Here is a 19,182-nt window from a genome sequence, read left to right as displayed (position 1 = left end):
TTTCTTTTTGCAGAACTTACATTATTGCCAATTTGAAATAAAAGCTCTGTGGCTACATACCAAAGCTTTTAGCTATATAATTTTGAATAAGTATAAGCTGATTTTGGGAAGTGCTGAGAAACCTTAACTGTGCCGGGAGACAAACGCTGAGCACCTGTAATTCCTATTGTTTCCGTGCAGGATCAAGTCCCTTATTTGCCATTTTGTGTGGCAGCAAGCCCAAGGAAATCTTGTTTGACAGCTCAGTTTTCTCAAAGTGCTATATTTCTTCGGGCTGGATTCTGCAAAGATCCTGCAGGCTACAGAGCTCCTTGGAGCAAATGGTGCTGTGCTTTGTGTTCCTGCTGAAACCTACCTGTGTAAGGTGGGAGAGGGATCTTGGAAAATTTGGTGCATCCTGGCGAGAAGACAGTTAGAATAAAGTTTTCTTGGATTATTATGTTTTGAGGAATCATTCTCATCTGCTCATTTGAGGAAGGATTTCCTAAGGTTAGATTTGATCTGTGTAAATGCTAACTTCTTTCAACGGGCACTAATACAGTACTGAGAAAAGCAGCACAGTGGATTTGAAGTTTAAATCTAAAATGATGGCAGTGACCAATGGTACTTCAGTAACACTTGCCACATCCAAAATATTTGTAAGTATGTTGTACAGATTTCTTTTTAGAAACTAGGCAAAAATCAAATTAAAATTTGTTACCTAATAATGTCATAAAATATCATTAATACAGGTCTTTAATGAACATATTTGCACACTGGGCCATCACTGGCAATTGGTCTTGTTGTTCTTCACATGTCGTTGTCCAGAACACTGAAGGAAATAGACCCTTATTCCAAGGGTTCCAGGCTGGTTGGGAACAATTCCTTGCACAGCTGCTCCCCTGGGTAGCAGTCTGCATTCATGAAGGTATTTTGGACCATGAGTCCAGTTTTGATCAATGGACTTGTGCTTCTCTTTGCCTTAATCAATCTGCCTTATCCCCTTGTCCAGGACACTGAAAGAAGAGGTGTTGCTTCCCCCAGCAGCTGTAACTTTGAGTCTCTTCTCCATGGATTCTTTTTTTTTTATTCTTCTCATTTTCATTTAAATTGACTCCCAAATTTCTATCTTTTCCCATAAAAGACTTCTCCTTAGAGCCTTCTCTGTACCCCTGTCTGCTCCTTGTCCAGCTCCTTTCTTCCTCACTTCCATGGCTCTCATCTTTCTTCAGTTGCTTCTTGTCCCCATCTGCCTGGCTCCACATGCCTGTGGCTGCTGGAAAGGAGCTTCTCATTCCAAAATCCCATCCCTCTCCACTGTGGAAGTGTCATTCTGCTCACTCTTAAACTGGATCTGAGAGCAAAGCTCCATCTATCCTTATTGCACTTAGTGAGACTCCGTAGGGATGGCAGAGAACAGAGGCAGCCAAACAGATAATTTATGTTCCTAGGAGATTTAGCCCAAATTAAGATCAAGACTCATATATGTCTTCCAAATCACAGATTTTTTTCCCCCCAATTATTGTCATTGACTCCAATTCTGCTTGATTTATATGTGCTGTAGTAGCCAGAGGTTTTGCAGCATATAAATTGCCAGAGGATTTGGCTGGTGATGTGGACACAGTGACATGTGGAAGCTCAGGAAAGCCCCTGAGCAGAAAATGGTGGGAGAGTAGCAGGGAGAAGTATCCCATGTGCCTGCCCACGATTACCTGAGGGTCCAGCTGTGGTCACTCAGCTGGATGGACCCTTGTTCTCAACCAACGTAGCAATTCCCCCATTCTTTGGGAATTTGGGAAAGTTTTAGCACAAACCATGTAGATGGCAGCATACATGACCTAAGCACGAAATCCTAGGATTTCTATACCCTGTGAGTACTGCACAGCCACAGATACACACTGGTAGGAGGAAGAGAAGAAAGCAATTCTCACAGAGGGCAGGGAAAGCAAAGTAAATTTAGGTGGTGTGGTTACTTGCTGTTTAACTCTGAAGACATTTATAAGTATCCAGCATAACCCACAACAGATCTCCTTTGAGGATTTGTGGATTAACCCCTACCAACACCAACCTGTGGTGGCACTGGGGGGGGGTCTCTCTGCCATGGACAGCAGGAGTTGTTGAAAACCCTAAAAGAACTCCCACACTGAATATGTTTGCAAGATTTTTGTCCAATTGCTGCTTTTCTCACAGTGTATTCCATCCAGATGCCTGGTGGTGCTGTTAGTAGGTTATGTTCCCCAGCAAAATTCCCACCTTTATTCTCACTTGGAACCTTTCACATATTTTTTACCTTTTGCTGGGGTTCTGGGGTTTGCACATCATTGTTTTTGTGATATTTAACTCTTGCTATTCCTGTCATGAACTCTCACCCACTTCATGCAGCCACTTCCTCACTTCAGATTCCTGCTCTTCCCATCTCTCCCTCCCTGCTCAGATCCATTTTGGCTCTGTGTTCTCCACCACTAACTGTCCCAGCCAAGTATTTCTCCCACTTTCTGCTCAGTCTTCAGGTCCAATATTCCACATACTACTTAAGAATAAGAAGCTGAAACCATCATTATTAGTTTAAATCCCTTTTTATGTTCTGAAGCTCATCTGTGCTGATTACATTTCTTTGTGCTGCTCACCCCATGGCAGGAGAGCTGGTTTAGTGACTGGCTGGGGACGGGAGCTGCAGTTGGATGCTGTCACAGGGCTTTTCATGGCACGAAACAACTCACTGGATCCTCCCTCAGTTCCTCCATTCTGTACAGCACCAGTGGTCACTGGGAGAGCAAAATCTTGTGGTGACTGTTGGGGTTGCAGAAGAGAGAAACTGCAAGGAGGAGATGGAGGGAAATGTGTAACTAAAGCAGCTCAGAGCTGCTCCCTCACCTCCAGTTCCCCTTTCATTCCCTTCCAGACAGGGCCCAAAAGTTCAGTGCAAAGCTGAGCCGCCCTGGAGAAAGCAAAAGAAAGGTTTTCCTTTCACTTTCCAATCACAGACGCTTCGTGTGGGACAGCAGGAAGGAACATCCCTCTGCTCCTTTCCTCCAGCTGGGTTTTTTGGTCCCCTTCTCCCAAGCCCAGGGTAGTTGTCCCCCTCACGGCGGGTGCCCCGTGGGTGCTGCCCGTGCCCAGGGTGCTCGACCCCAGCTCTGGCACACGGGGCCAAGGGCAGGGATGGCTGCACCTGGGCCCTGTTGCAACAGGCAGGGAGGGAGAGGAGAGGCAGAGGGTGGAAGGATGGGGAGACAGGTGTGTGCAGAGATGGGCAGATCCTGGGACAGCCTGGCTGTGCTGCTCCGCTGGGACCCCAACCCTGAGCAGAGCCCCCAGGCTCCGCGGAGCCACAGAGGGGAAGCCTGGATTGGAGTGTTTGGGATGTTTGAGGTGGCTGTTCTTCCAATAATGAGTGTGAGATGTCGTTTTGGGAAGCACATCTTTTCTTAGAAACACAACTGTGACTGACTTAGCACAACTGTGATTTTCTGCAAACACAACTGTGTTTGGGGTTGTTGGATGTGAATGCACGGGAAGGAGAAACAGTAATTCTGGATTAATGCAGAAAGGGAGAAAACAGACACCCTTAGAGGAAGCCCTAAGTTCACTGCAGCTGCCACACGCTGGCAAATCCAGTGCTGCACCCCACAGGAAATATTTTAGTGTGGAGAACCTCCTATTTGAAGAGAGATACCAGGGGCCTGTCATGACACACACAAATGAACCAAAGTGCTTGGGGTAGCACATCAATCCACTATTTCTTCAGTAACGTATATGAAATAAATTGGTTCTTTTTCCCCTGGTGTTGCATCATTTCCTATTTGGTGTCTGGCTGGTGACAGATTATCAAATAGGGGAGAAAAAAAAAATCTATATAATTTTTTATATCTAAACATCACCTTCTTCTTTGGATATAGAGATCCAGTCTTAATCTGGCCATGATTCTCCACATTTATGTGCTGGCCTTGTCTGCATCTGCTTGGCGTTATCCTGGACTGGGGCTTCAACCTGCTACGAATCCAAAGAAATTATATGGAATTGATGGGATCACTATGAAATTCCAGGGGTGTAAGCTAGTGCAGACCATATTCTATTAATCTTGTTGTGTTCTTTCTGTAAATAACAAGCTGGATTTGGCCCAACAAGAGTAAAACAAATTGAAAGCATTCATAAAGAGAAGGAAATGGGTTTAAGATGTAAGAGTAACCTATTGGTGGGCTGTCTCCAAGAATCCAGTTTTTAAAAGTACCAAAGCACATACAAAACTTTTGTTTAATTTGTTTTAAAGTGCCTGCTGTGTGGGACTGGCTGCTGAACCAGGGCCATAGGCATAGGACCTGCTTTCATGAAAGGATTAAATAAAAAATAAAAAAATTAAAAACTGCAAGAAGGAGAAAAACGTTCAAGGGCAGCCAAGATGGAGGAAACAAGTATAATTTAGTTATGTGAAGTGTTTATAAATGCAGTTTATGAACATGTATGAAAAAGTAATTTTTTACTTTTCAGACTGCAAATGTCACACAGAAAAGAAACAATGGCTTATTTGTCCTTTTCAAGGATTTTTAGAGAATACTTTGCAGTTTGGCTGTTTATTTTGACCTGCTTTTTCCTTTTTAATAGCTTATTATTCTGTTGATTATTTCACATTAGCTCTTTTTGTGTGCTCTCCCTTATTTGTGATTGATAGGGAAGCATTTACCTGGTTTATCTGAAAGTGGGAATTGATTTTAAATTTTGTTTAAAGTTTCAGACTTTCTTTTCACATACATAGGCTACCAAATTTGATCTATAAATCCCACTTTTTATGTCTCTTGCATCATCAGAATAAATGTGAAATGACACAGAATGCCTGGAATTGCAATAATGCCATGTAACAGAACTGACTATCAAGCTGCATATATAGATTAGATTAATGCATAAATCTAATTTGATATTTTACACTACTGGGCTAATATTTTACAGATGTAATGCCAAGTTGTTAAGTAAATGAAAACCACAGAGAGTCCAATTCTGAAAGGATTACTCAGGCAAAAATCCCTGAAGTCAAAGGGAGTATTGCCTGAACGAAGTCTGCAAAATTAGAACTAGAGCCATATTCCCCAAACAGACAAGCAGATTTATCTTCCAGATCTGCCCAGGAGTTGAATGAAAGATATATAGAGAAAATGAACAAGTAGGTAACCTGAAATATAAGGAGAGACTGATAAGATCACAACAACCCTGAGCAAGCATTTGTGCGGTTGGTGATGTCAACAGGAGCCCAAGTTGTTTTAATAAACTTGTTCATAGTTGTCCTATACTGTGTTTTATATTCTGAAGTACATAGATCACGTAAGAGTTTAACAAGAAGAGCATTCATATTAAATTTGCACATAAAATACCTCCGTGAAATATGTGAAATGCTTTTCTTTTTTATACGGTTCCAATAAAACATCGATCATAAAAGCTCTGCCCTCCTGCTTCTTCGTATCCCGTTTCAGCTGTTGCTTTGTGTTTAAAGTTGGAATCCGTGACACTCAGCAGATATCACTGTGGGGCAGTTTTAATTGGTGAAGAAAGACCCTGGCTCTGCTTGCTCACTCGGGGGGGATAAATCAGGAGAAACCCCAGCAGAGCTGGTGAAATGTTGCCTCTCTGTGAGGGGCTGTGGGGCCAAGTGATAGAAACGGTTGCAGCTCCTGTTCACAGCTGCTCAGGATCTGGCCCACTGACTTGGATGGAGCCAAGCCAGGGATGATTTCTGCCCTTTATCATGAGTTTGCTCAGTGTTTTGCACTGTCAATTCTCCTGACTCTTGCTGCCAAACTCGGCTCCCTTCTTCACAGTTTCGTACAGTGTGAACCGATACTGGTGGAAATCCAAGGGTAAAAAAGCGGTGAGTATGAAGCACAGATCCGTAGCCTGGATCTGAGAGGAACAGCTTGACCACAGAGGAAGTTATTTGCACAAAAAGTATTCAAACAGATATGCACGGTTTACATGTGTTTAGTAAATCTTGTCTGAAAACTAGAACCAGCTGGATGGTGTGTGGAGGCCCCGGTCCCAGCCCCTCCTGAGCAACGTTTCATACGTGTGCACGATACACTTCGAGTCACTTTTTCCATCTTTTAATTTGGGGGCTGCTGGGGACTGAAATACGAGGAGAGCGATTTCCATTTGGGTCTGTAGTGGGTGTCAGCATCCTCAGGATGACATTCCCATCACAGCCCCTTCCCTCCACCTGCAGCCCAGGAGCAGAGGCAGGGAGGGCATAAACCCCCTGTGGTAGCTCAGGGGAATGAAGGGAGCTTTTTGTGCCACGCTCATCTTGCCATGTTCATGTGAGGGTGACAAGCACAGTCCTTAAGGACAATTATCCTGGGAGGGCAACAAGTAGAATCCCTAAGGACAATTATCCCAGGGTGATTACCCTACTTGAGGACAGCGAAATCCACTCTCAGTTCACTCCCAAGTCAGAGGAGAACCAGACCTGAAAGCTAAATTTTCATGCCAGATTAAGAAAGCTGTAGATGCAAGCAAGATCTTTTTCCTTTTTTCCCCCTTCTTTTTGTGTGTGTGTGTGTGTGTGTCTAACTATGCAACAAATTTTGTAGCTGAGATTTACATACTTCTTGATTCATGAAATTATGAGCAGCTGCTATTTTGCTACATTCTTAAATTGAAAAGGCAGCGAAGAAAAGAACAGACACATTAGGCAAACTCCATCTGCCCCTCATGTCTATCACTTCCCTTCACTCTCTCCTTTGCCAAACAGGATACAATGGCATAATCAGATGTCTTGGTTTGCCTGGGAGAGTCCCCAAATTCATATAGCTGTCGTCTAAGACGGGATTTTTGTTTTTCAGACAACTTCTTAACATGGGCTCTTGTTCCCCCTGAAACGTGGATACATATTTACAGAGGAACACAAAGGATCTTCAGGGAGAGAAGAACCTTCCAAATGGCTCACAGGCTTTTGGAGGCTCCTGGAAGTCTTCAGACATCTATTCTTAGGGATCTTAGGATCACTTAGATTTAAGATTTACTTTAAGATTTTGCTTCCATCTTTTTATTCAAACTACAGCACGGAAAGATTTTGGGGTGAGAGGGTAAAATACAGGATTCATGATTAGAACAGGTGGGTTTTATCTCGAGCTTTTGCCATGAAGCTCTGAACAAATCCAATCTACAGGTAGTTCCATGCTTGGAGAAAAGAGTTATTTAAGCTCTTTGGAGAAGAGAACTTCTGTCTCTGGCATGGTGGAAAACAGTCTGGACCAGTGGTCTTCACACTAAATGCCACCCTACAGATAATAACACTATATTTCACCATGATGTAAATGTTTTAAATTTCCATTTTTGAACTAAAAGATGGAAGCTCAGAATTTTAGATCTATTTAACACCTGGTTAAACACTTAACAAACTAGTAACAGCTGAGTGCATCCCTGTTAAGTGGAGTTTTTTTCTTTTTGTTGCCCCACTTAAGAAACAGTCATTGTCATTCAGTCTCATTAACATAAATAGGTTCCCTAGGAGATGTCCCATTAAAGTGGCCATCCCTATTAAGCATGTCCCAATTAAGTAGTGTTTATTGTATGGCAGGTTCCAGACCTCAAAGCAGAATAATTTTCAGTTCCTAGAGGGGAAAAAAATAAGTCAAAGAAATTACATATTTAAAAAAGGCTTAAATTGATACAAACTGATAAGAGCCCAAAAATGAAAAATGAGGGCTGACACTTCAGCCTTTTGTTTACCCTGTAATGCTGCTTTTCTGGTTTTGAGTTAAGAATGTAGCCTACACCCTAACTATGAATTTCTTGGCTTTGATTTGATTGTGTCATAACTTAATGTTTTATGACTTACAATCACATTAGTCATAGGAGTCACTCAAGTTTAGAGATGATGGAAAAGACATAGGGGATAGACAAATCCATACTCAGGAAGATGAATAGTCTTGTGGTTGAAACCGTGGGCTGGGACCCAGGAGAGCCGAGTTCACTGGCCAGGCCTGTGCCAAATGTTCCTCTTTCTGCCTCACTTAGAGCAAAACACCGAGACTCACAGCGTTATTTAGATACCTGAACAGACATTTAAATATTATTTTGAGTGTTCCTGTGCGTGCATAATCTATTTTACTCTTTTCTTAATCAAGGTGGATTTAAGTCAGGGGCTTATTGAAGGTGTTAACAGACAAGCTCTGGAAAGTCTTCTTGTGTTGGCTGAAGATGATACAACTCAGTGTCTGCTGCCAAAGGCTACCCCTTATCCCCCAAATTATATTAGTGTCAGCCACTTCAGCATAAAATCTAGGTCTTTAGCACAAACCTCCCTTCAAAGAGCTGAAATTACTTGCCTTGATTTTGTCTCCAAGTGGTGGAGAAGCAGGCAGGTGCCTCCTGTCTGTCGTGTGTCTGTGGGAGGGGACCTCCAGCACAGAGAGGGAGCAGAGGAGGAGGAGGAAGAGGAGGAAGAACAGTAATGCCACCTTCAACAACTGAAGGGAGGGCAGCACATCTACACTTTCAGGGCATTTGCACCTCAGTGCTCACCCTGCAGAAATAAGATATCCCTCGTGTAGCTTTACCCCACATTAGACAACCTGTCCTGCCTGTGAAGCAGAAGTTTGTACCTGGGTGGAGTTCAATAAGTACATGAAAAATATTCACAGGGCCACAAACCGACATCTCTTCATGGCAGGACCTCCAGAGTTTTCCTCAGTACATACAAAAATGGAAATACAAAGGTTCAAACCTTGTCAGAAAACAGAAGTTTGATTCATGCAGAGCAATGACTTCCCTGGATCCCTCTTTTTGGTGTTTCAGAGAAACAGACAGTTTGAGTCATCTTAACTTTATTTCACAGAAACATGGAAACATTTAGGTTGGAAAAGAAACTTGAGTCCAACTGTAAACCTAACACTGCCAAGCCCACCACTAAACCACGTCCCTAAGCTCCATGCCTGGAAGCTTTCGTGCAAGCTTCCCTGAAAAGCAATGTACACCTGTTAAATACTTTTCCTTGGTCTCAATAATCACGTTTCTTTTTAAGAAAAGCAATTATCCCTGGAGTACAGTTTCATATCAAAAGTTGTGATTTGCACAATGGTGCACAAGTGGTTCACACATTTAATGTGTAGCCCATGCTCTGAAGAACCTTAAGATTTCTTGCATTAATAAGAGGCACTGTACTTCAAAATGAAGGTTTGTGAGTAGGTGGTAAACTTTCTTCTGGGTCACTGAGTAGCAAGTGGGTGCTTTGAAAGCATCTCCCAGGAGCCAGGTAATCTGTGGTTGAGCCATGCAGGTGTCCTACTGTGGTCAAATCAGAAAGAAAGACTTCTATCCTTAAGGCAGTAAAATAATTACACCTGGTGTCCTCATATCTTTCCTCCAGTAGATAGGTGTAGAACAATGTGGCTTTGTAGTGCCCAGTAATAATATCAGGAGTTGGCAGCAAGAGAGTCTTTGTAGGGTTTACTGAAATCCTACATCACTCTGTGCAAGAGAAATGGTTAATAGAGTATTTGGGGGTTCATCTCAGAACCAAAATACCTGGCCTTGTGTAAAACTCCTAAGTCTGTATGACTGGGGTGAGAACCAGCACAGGAAGTTCTTTCTCCTTCCTTGGTGTGCCTTGTTTGAGGACAGAGGTTGTGCTCACAGATACACCCCTCTGCACTCCTGTGGAAAGGGCAAAACCAAAAGCCCAGCTCCAGAGAGCTGCTGCCCTGGAGAGAACTTCAGATCCAGATTTGGGCTTGATGCTGAAGGTCTCCAATTAACCTGTTCTTTGTTAAACAGCAGCACTGTAACAGCACTTGCTCGAGCTCCAAGCAGACGTTGTGTCAGCGTTTCTGTGTGAGACCATTTGTCTGGGGTTTCCAATTTCTCCAGGACTCCCAGAGCAGGTGCCCGCGGCAGCAGCCGAAGCCTCCAAGGGGCCCCGGTGCAGAAATAAAGCCCAGCCATGGACCTGAGCAGGGACTCGAGTGGATCCTTTCAGCTCTGACACAAATCAACTGCACTTTGACACATCCCAACCTTTCAGAGTGTATTTTTTGAGCTCGGCTCATTATCTGAGCCTCCATTCAGATGCTCTCAGCACAGATGCCTTCCTCATCAGCTCTGCACTAAAACATACAGTAAGTGAAATTCTGCCATATGTTAATACATATGTTTCAGTTTCAATAAGCATTTGATGCAGGGCTGTTTTTATTTTTTTTTTTTCCCAGGCAATAGAAATTACAGAGTTTATACCATTACCTCCCTTCTCCATTTAAAAGTACTAGTGAGTTTAAATAAACTAATTAAAGTAAGGTTAGCTACATGCAGCCTAACCTGTCACCATGGTGGAAACATGTATCGATTCTTAAGGGTTCAGCCTTTATCTGGAAGGTCCAAACCAGCTGGGGATGGCAGAGTCAAACTGTCTGAGACTCTCTGTGATGTTGTAAAATGATGGAGAGGCAGATAGCCTGGAGAAAAGGTGTAACCGGGATTTTCACTTCATCCCCACCTCAAATTTTCCCATCTGGCATATCACAACATAATGATGTGAATGATGTCATCAAACTGGGGGAGAGGATCTGAACAGGGTAGTTTTCTCCTTTGCTGAACTTCGTAAGCTGGCCACAAATTGTAATTAGCAAGTGTCTACAGTTTATTTCTGGCAGAGGCTCAGTCCGTTTTCCACGGGCTGGAATCAGTCTGTTCAGCCACGATGATTCTTTTTGTTTGTTTGTTTGCAAATAAACTCTTGGAAAGATCCTGGGCACATTATGAGATTTACAGATCAGTTGCTCTGCACAAGCACAGTGCTTTTACAGCAATACCTCTGAGTAATGCTTTTGATTTAACTGGAGCTACCCTAGATTTGCACCATTGTAGGAGCCAGATCAGGCCCCATAATTCTTGCACACGGGCTCGAAAGCATCCAAGCAGTTATGAATGAGAGCAGCATTTGCAAGATAGAACAAAGAATAACCAGCCAAAAAAAATACCCAACTTAACATCAGCTTTGCCTGCTGGATCCTTTGCTTTACAGCTAGAGAAATATCCAGGCAGACCCTCAGCTAGCAGAAGCTGGCACAGCTTTGTTAAAAATCAGTGGAGCTTTGCTGATTTATATCAGCTGAGAATCACTATCTGCCCCGATGACAAAATGAGGCACTGAAACAGAGTGGGAAGGCAATAGGGTTTATCTATGGTTACAGCATTAAAGCAGCATCATAAGATAAACTAATTCTTGTCTGAAGCTTTCAAAAAAAAAAAAAAAAAAGGTGTCTCTGGGGATACAGCACTGACTTGGCTTTCTCAGTGTTGGCTTCTGATCACTGTGCCAAGACTAGCATCTTCCCTTCCCTCAGCAAATCAGTGTGGCTCCTGCAAACTCCTCATTGACTGCCAATGCCGTGCTACCAATAATTTACCACGATTGAGAAACGTCTCTGCTTTCGCTCTGCACAGGAGAGTTTGCTCCTGCATGCCTGGATCTGTTCAGTTACTTACTTTATGAACATTATTAAAAAGAATCAAAGGATTCTTTTGGGTTCGTTTTTCATAAAATGTCTCAAGCATTTGATAAATAAATAATCTTCTACTTAAAATGGGCATGAATTCCCTAAAGACTCAGCGTTGCAAGCAGGTATGTGCCAAGCCCAGCTCTCCTCCAGGGGGATGTATATATCTATATACCTGTAATTATAGGCTGATAATTATATAATTCCCTCTCTGTATATCATCATTTGTGAATAACTCGGTAAGCTGGCAACACAGAAGGGCGGGACTGTATCATAAGCTAATAAAAAAAGGCAATTATATTTCTTTCTGATCCAGTTCTCACCTTCCCAGTGAGATTGGGGCATTGTGCAATAAGTGAGAAATGAGGAACCTCGGAACACTTGGAAGCAAGATAAGCATCCAAATGCCTGACTCTGTCATTCAGAGCTCAGCCGAACTGTTTCAGTCAGGAAATTATGGGCTGCCATGGGAACAAAGGTCCCTTCCCAGATTACCAAAAGGAGCCTGAAGTGGGTCAGAAATGTTACAAGAATAGGCTTTCAAATGGCATTTATATTATTTCCCAGGTTAATACATGTTTGAATCTAAGCACTAAGGCTAATGTGAGCAATTTCATTTCAGCTTCATGCAACATCTCCTGGCTGTACATGCAATTCACCCCCAAAATGATTCCTAGAAGATCTCTCTGCAGTCTAGCTCGCACCTCTCACATCTTGTTTTATACTAACTTTGCAAACTGCTCAAATAGGGACCACTTGTAATCTGTGTTGGTGCAGCATCCTGCAGAAAGTGCTTTTGGAGCTGATGTATCAGAAATCACAAAATTTTACATATGCCTTGGATAAATTATGAACAAGTGCTTTTGTTTTCTAATTTACAGCGTTCGTGCAAGTCTCTAATTCCTTTCCAAGATGCACAGCAGTGTGTCCTCAACTGAACCTCAACTTACACCCACTATCTTAACTTCCAAATCCTTGGGATGGCTCACTCTCTGAAAAGCCCAGAAACAGAGCCCAGTATCAGGGTAGGATTGAGCCTCCAGTATGTAATCAGGAACAGAACAAATCCGGGCATGCAGGAGATAATTTAGTTGTGCAGAACGGGAGCACAAAAGTGTCTCAATTCTGGCAAATTATTGGTAGCTCTGCACTGGCAGTCAATGAAGTGCTTGCCGAAATTGTGATGATTTGTTAAAGGAGGAAGAGGAGCCAATCCTGGCAAAAGAATTCCATGCCATGGAAAAGAGAAAAAGCCAGCATTGTACTTATACAAACAGTCTGTTCTTAGAGCTCTAAATGAAAGATAATTTTTTTCAGAAGTTCAAACAGTGGGAGCACAGATCAGCCCCATTCTCTGTACCATTTATTACAGTTTTCTGTCCCTTAGCAGCAGAAGTGCTAAGCTGTTCCTTCCATGTGAAACAAAAATGACTGGAGTGGGACCAATGTAGAGCCAAGCTCTGCATTTGGAGCTGTGCTGGTTATCTCACTCCTAAGGTCCTACTCAGCAGAAATCAAATCGGTCTCATCACAGAGTTTTTTTTGTGCTGGAGTCTCTGTGGCTGTTGCAGACTCCTAAGAGGTCTGCAGGATGCTTTCCCTGTTGTGTCACTATTGACTCCTTTGCCCTGCAACCAGAAAAATCCCAAATGCAGCGTGGCTCAATTCTAACGATACTGCCTCTGGTTCAGCAGAGCGTGGAAGCACATCCTGAGTGTAAACATCCAGGTATCAGGGAGGCTCCTCAAAGCTCAGCATGTACTGCTTGCTTTGCTCAGTCGCAAAAGCTGCTGATTCTGTGAAGTCTGAATGAAGCCTGAGATAAAGTTTCTGGTTTGGGTGATGTGTCCTCTGCTTCCAGAAGGTACTGGAAGGGAAAATGCATGCAGGGAAGCAACAAAGGTGTCTAAGTTTTGGAAGTGTTAAGCCTCCCTCCTTCACATTAGACCATAGGACAGGACTGACCACAGCTGAACCTGCAGACAGGATCCCTGCATTTCACTCATTCCCTTTTGGAAAGCTCTCTCTTTCCAGCAACCTGCCCGTGTCCAGTTCATACCTGTATTTGTGTGTTCAAACTAATGCAGTCATGGATGTGAGAGGGAACACTCCAGCCATTCCTGAGTGTTGCAAAAGGGAAATTAATACCTTTTCCCTATTTCTGACTAAAACAATTACCATGCTTTTCTACACTATGCAAATAATTACTCTATCAAAGGATTTTGAAATCCAATACTTGGAACATAAACAGTTCTCACTGAGAGACATGTCCACAGCCCCTATAGGAAAAAAATTCTTGTTTGGCTAATATTAAAGTCTGAAGGATTGAAAGTTGGCTGTTCCATGCCATAGAGCATTTCAGTGACTGAGGAAAGTCTGTGTGATAACATCTGTCAATTCAATACACACACACTGGGATAGTTACTGAAGTGGGTTTTATTTGAGGGAGTTTTTTCCCTCTTTGGGTCAATAAACCAAACTTTGGCCAAAGGACTGAAGACCTTTAGAAGAGTATGGTAGGCACACACTTGGTACCCTCCCAGAACTGAACATGATACTCACTTGCCAGGAGTTATATCCTGTGCTGAGACAGGCTCAGGTGTTCTTGCTTCTGTAAAACTCTGCTTTGTGCTCCCTCCCATGTTCAGGGCAGTAAAAAATGCCACAGCAGCTGAGAGCACTCTTAGAGAATACCTGCCCTGTTCTAATGTTCTGGGATCAAGAACTCTAAATATCCTCACATGCAGGAATGAATTTTGGCAAAAAGAAGTCTGTAAAACAGGTTGGGAATTAATATGACGATATAACATATGGGGGGAAAAATCAGACTCTCACTCACTTTCTTTGATTAAGAAAGTTTTTCAAGAGTGTCCCAAGTAGCATTTATTTGTTCAAAGTAGATTAGATTAGTAGTAATCATTAGATTTTAAGAGATTTTAAACAACCTAGAGCTCCTGTTGAGTTTACACCATTAATAATTACGAGAAAAACTTATATAGTCTCCAAAAATGTGAAGTTTTACTGTGCAATTCTACTCTTGAAAAAGGGATAATACGCATCCTACCATACTGAAGTTTTGGGTTTTGTCAGTAGCTTTACCAAACATACTAAAAATTAGGATGCAAAAATAGAGTATTGTAGAGCCAGTGCAGCTCTGGAGAAGGAAAAGAGCATCTGCACATCTCCTGTCTCGTAAGCAAAATTATGGCTGTGTTCTCCTCAGATACATCTGTTGCTTTTTAGTTTTCAGCTGTCCCCCAGACAGTTAACCAAGTCTAGCTTCATTCACCCCTTTATTAAATCATGTATTCAATGAAACTGCTCAGAGGCCAAATGGACTTTGTTTGCATGGCACTAACAATTCAGCACTTTTAGCAGAAAAAAAGGAGCGAGGAGTGAATAATTTGGAGGAATAATTGTGTTTTGTGCAAAGCTCCCTCTGCAATTCCCCCCTGTGGTGGCAGGAGAGAATGATAGAAATCTATCTGTTCCCGAGGTGAATTGCTTGAGAATCTCATCTTAATAGGGTGGGGGCATCGCTGCATGGGGAAGGTGAGAAGTTTCTTGAATTTCTGAGGGCTAGTCCGGGCTAATTCCTTCGTGCTTGTCGGGAGGTATCAATTCCTGAAAAGGGAGTTTCCTTTCTCCTTCCTGTGACTCGTCAGGACGGTGCCTACACACTTAACATATCTCCATGCAGGGCTGCCTTCCCCGCCCGCTTGGTGCCTACTGGCCCCACTCCCTTATCTAATCAAGGTTCAATCAAAGTTAATTAGGGATCTAGTTTTCTGTTCCTACACCAGGCATAAAGCAAAAGAAGCTCCTGGGCATATCTGATCAAGAGGCTGATCTGTGTTATAACTATGTAATAACTGGCACAACTGTGTAATTACAATACAGCCCTATCTCAGGTTACATCATTATCATTATGCTTAACACTGAAACAAAATGTGGTTATCAGGATCGGTGTCAACACATTGGTGATGTGCCACCCAGGAAGAGGAGGATGCACATATGTCACCCAGGCCCTGCTTGAAAATGGAAAAAAAGTTTATTCCTGCATGAGGAGAAAAGGGAATACTCGGGACACTGACTATTTGGGGTTAAATTGACCTTTCCTTTGCCCTCCCTCCTCCCTTCCTTAGCCAGACTTTCACTTGTCAGGGAGTACTTGACTCTGGAGTCACTGCTAATAAAGTCTAATCTACCTACATATGTCTGCAGTCTATTTCCACAGGGAAGAGAACTGCAAAGTTCCAAGAACAGTGTTAACTCAAAGCCATTGCACAGAGAACATTTTCTTTAGTTCTGATATTCTGCCTAAATGGTAGTTTAATGAACTAACATGTATCTATAAAAAGTAGTTGCCATGAAACTTGTAAGAAGCGAATTGACTTGAAGTAAATTGCATTGAAAATACCATTTCTGCATCTTCTGCTTCTTGCTGAATTTAGTTATAAAATATTAGAGAAACCATAATGCACAGATTTTAGTGACTAATATTTATGTGCAGTCTTAAATATCAACAGCTAGAGCCACTTTTTTGTTAATGATAGGACTGGATGTGATTTCTTAGCTAAAGACAGCTTCCTTAGCTTACCTCATATCACGGCATCTGGTATCTCTAATTGGAATCATTTTCATAATAACCATGAGCAATATACATTGCTATCTAAATATGAAGGCTGACTGCAATACAGACTTGTCTACAGCTCTTGAAGTATCCACCATCCAGCCCAAAGCCCCATAAACTCAAGGGAAAGACTCCTGCTGATGTGTCTTATCTCGATCAGGTTCAATATATCTAAAATGCCCCCTGAAATTCCTCGTAAGAAAACAGGAGTTTTCAGTGCAACTCTGTCAAACCCCTCTGAAGGTGGTGTCCCTTTCTGTCACTAAGTAAGGCCTAATTCAGTCAGGATTTAGATACTTGCACAGCTTGAAATGCCAGACTCGTTCTGTGGATTTTTAAGGAAGTTCAAGGCATTCAGTAGGATGGTCTGCTCACTACTTTACTACTTATGAATGCTTAATTGTTCATAATTGTACTGTTTCATTACGAGTAGTAGAAAATTACCTAATTCATAGAGAAATACTAATTTGTAGGGTGTTATGAGCTTGTTTTGAATTATTTCAGGAAAATCTTGCTCCCTAAGGAACACTCATAAATTCATAACCTATCCATTGTCAAAGTCTTCAGCAGTAGACATTTAGGTTATGTTGGAAGTGTAATGTTTTATATTCATCACAATATTCATCAATTATTCTCAATAAGAATAAGCAGTTCTCAATAAGATAAGAATACATGAATTTATCTTAACCTGGAGAATTTCTCCAAAAGGGACAAGAAATCCTACTGCTAAATTAAGAGGAAAAAAAAGGGTTTAATTAGAGTCCCCTAACAACTGCACGCACAGGGTTTGTTTAAGCTGAAATTTTACATAAAAAGGTGCAAATGCTTTTAAAGAGAACCATCCCAGATTGCATTTTCTCGCTCTCTCCCATATAATTGTAAACAGCTTTGATTTCAAAGGCAAAATCAGACAATTATTTTATAATGAGAGGTGTGGTCTAGTGATTCGAGCATCAGACTGGCAGCCAAAAACCACTGGAGTTTTAATCCTGGCTCTGACACTGACACCATCGACTGCCTTGGGCTAATCAGCAGGGGTTTGACTGAGATCTGCTCCTTGTGGGTGCAAGAGGCAGGGACAGCTGCAGAATTCCTGATCCAAAGCTCCAGAGGTGAGCAAGAAAACCTTCCCAGCGCTGCAGCCAGCCCGTGCCCAGCGTGTCCCTGCACTGAAGGGCACAATCCCTGACCAGAGGAAGAACTTAAACCTACCCAACGTTCACCTCGGGCGAGCTGAGGTTCAGGAAAGCCGTAGTTGCTAAGTGCTGTCAATAAAAGCTTTAAAACTTCTTTGCATAAGCATATTTGAGTAGGTCTGTGCTTTGAAGCAAGCCTGTTGCTTAGGTCGAGGGGTGAGTAAAGCCAGTCTTGCCTTTAGAACACTCCCGGCACCTCGGGAGATTTTTGTTTCCTTTAAGCACCTTGTAGTTAAATCTTTAGTCATTGTTTTCTTTCTTCCTGTGTGCTCCCATCCCCCAGTGACCCCCAGCTTTTCCCTGTCCTTTGCTTCTCAGTACAATTCCTCCTGTCTCATTGAGTTGTCTGATTTCTTATCCTTGATTAATACAAACACAGACAAAACCCTCATCCTTGGGGATTTTAATTGGAAGGTTGATTGCCTTTTCTTCTTTGCTTGCACATTTTCCATCACTTCAGCTTCCTTGGGGTCCACAGACAGACTTTCAATCTCCCTCCTCACATTCACCATCATGTTCTTGATCTTTGCTTGCTTGGGGCTTGACTCCTTCTAATATAAATGTTAGGCATCTTGCCATTTCAGATGACAGATCAGCTCTTTGATGTGTCTAATTATGATGGAGAGGGGGCAGAGAAAGCAGGACCTCCTGAAGCCAGGATAAATTTGCTGTCCATATAAACTCTGAGCAGCAATGTGTCCCTCTGCTTCCCCTCTGGTACGTGACAGCTTGCTAGACTCAAATCCTGCCCAACCCAAAAGAGTTCCATGAATACCCAGTACAAGGGAAGTTTTTACATTTGAACCTGTTTAATTTGAAAGGGGAAACCTGTCAGAAGCCTGGATGCCAAGATGATAGGGAGGGGTAGCAGAATGGGGAGTTCTACCTCAACTTTGCATGGCAAAAGCAGAGGTGGCTGACTGAAAGCAATCTAGTGAGAGAATCTTGTTCCTCCACCTCCTCTCACCCTCCCTTTGTTGCTGCCACAGATTGACACTCAGTATTTATGTTAGTGCTTTGCAGAAGTCATCTAATTCTACCTCACAACACCTTTTTCTGCTGAATTTTCTGTTCAGTTTTACAGATGCTGTTCAGAGAGAAGGGCCCTGCTGCTCTAAGGGCCAGAAGTTTAGGAGCACACCAGGCTTTAGTCCCTTCTCTTGCTCTTAAGTAATTTAGACATCTTCAGAGAGTCCCACTGCAGGTTCTTTCACTGTGGTTAAGAACCAAACTTGTGGCAAAGCCAGCACTGGGCTCAGTCTGGGGTTTGTGACAACCAGGGCTGACCTCAGCTCACGGTTGTTGTCCAGGACTTTAACCATCACCCCTCTCTATCTGTGTTTGGGGAGGAGCTGCCTTGCTTGGTAGAAGGGGGAGAAGATGGGACAGACCCTTTAACATTGCAAACTCTCTGAGGGCTGTACTGCTGAACTTGTGCTGCTCCTCTGGTGCACGTGTTTGCCCACAGAGCTCATGTACAGCTCCTACCTGTGCTCTGGATGTGGCTGCTCTGTTCAGGACCAGGGCTCTGTTGAGGTGCATGTTTTATAAACACATGAAAGGCCATGGGCCCAGCCCTGAGGTACTTGAAGTTGTTAGCAAATCTCACAGACACTTCTTAATATGAATTTATTGTTGATCTGTCTGCCCTAGAGCTTGAAATTCTTTATTTATCTGCCAAACAGGCACAGCAGGAGTTTCAGCATTGCTTCCCCTTATAATACCCAGCTAATGTGCTTCAAGCCTGACCTACAATGATCATCTCCTGGGAAGAAAGGTTGGGTTAGTCTTCCTTCCACTCAGCATTCAGCCCTTGATCTTTCTACCAAAATGGGAAATCAGTGCTAGTGAAATGAACACTGATCAACACTGACAAAACCTTTCACCTCATTTC

At 42.7% G+C, this 19,182-nt stretch overlaps 1 long non-coding RNA gene across 2 annotated transcripts in view; it reads right to left on the bottom strand.

The window, feature by feature from the left end:
• Window positions 1-2,536: 2,536 nt before the first annotated feature.
• Window positions 2,537-19,182, bottom strand: part of LOC116796667 — a 32,291-nt gene continuing 15,645 nt past the window's right edge. The window contains exon 4 of one of the 2 annotated variants that reach the window (XR_004360469.1): window positions 2,537-2,794. This is a non-coding gene — a long non-coding RNA (uncharacterized LOC116796667). Of the gene's footprint in view, window positions 2,795-10,151; window positions 13,327-19,182 lie in introns of those variants that run through there. The other variant, XR_004360470.1, reaches the window with a different exon arrangement.

This window comes from Chiroxiphia lanceolata, chromosome 20 (assembly GCF_009829145.1).
Source record: "Chiroxiphia lanceolata isolate bChiLan1 chromosome 20, bChiLan1.pri, whole genome shotgun sequence".
In the NCBI taxonomy this organism is placed as follows: Eukaryota; Metazoa; Chordata; class Aves; order Passeriformes; family Pipridae; genus Chiroxiphia; species Chiroxiphia lanceolata.
Note: the sequence above shows the minus strand (reverse complement) of the source record. Positions and strands in the feature narration are given on the sequence as shown.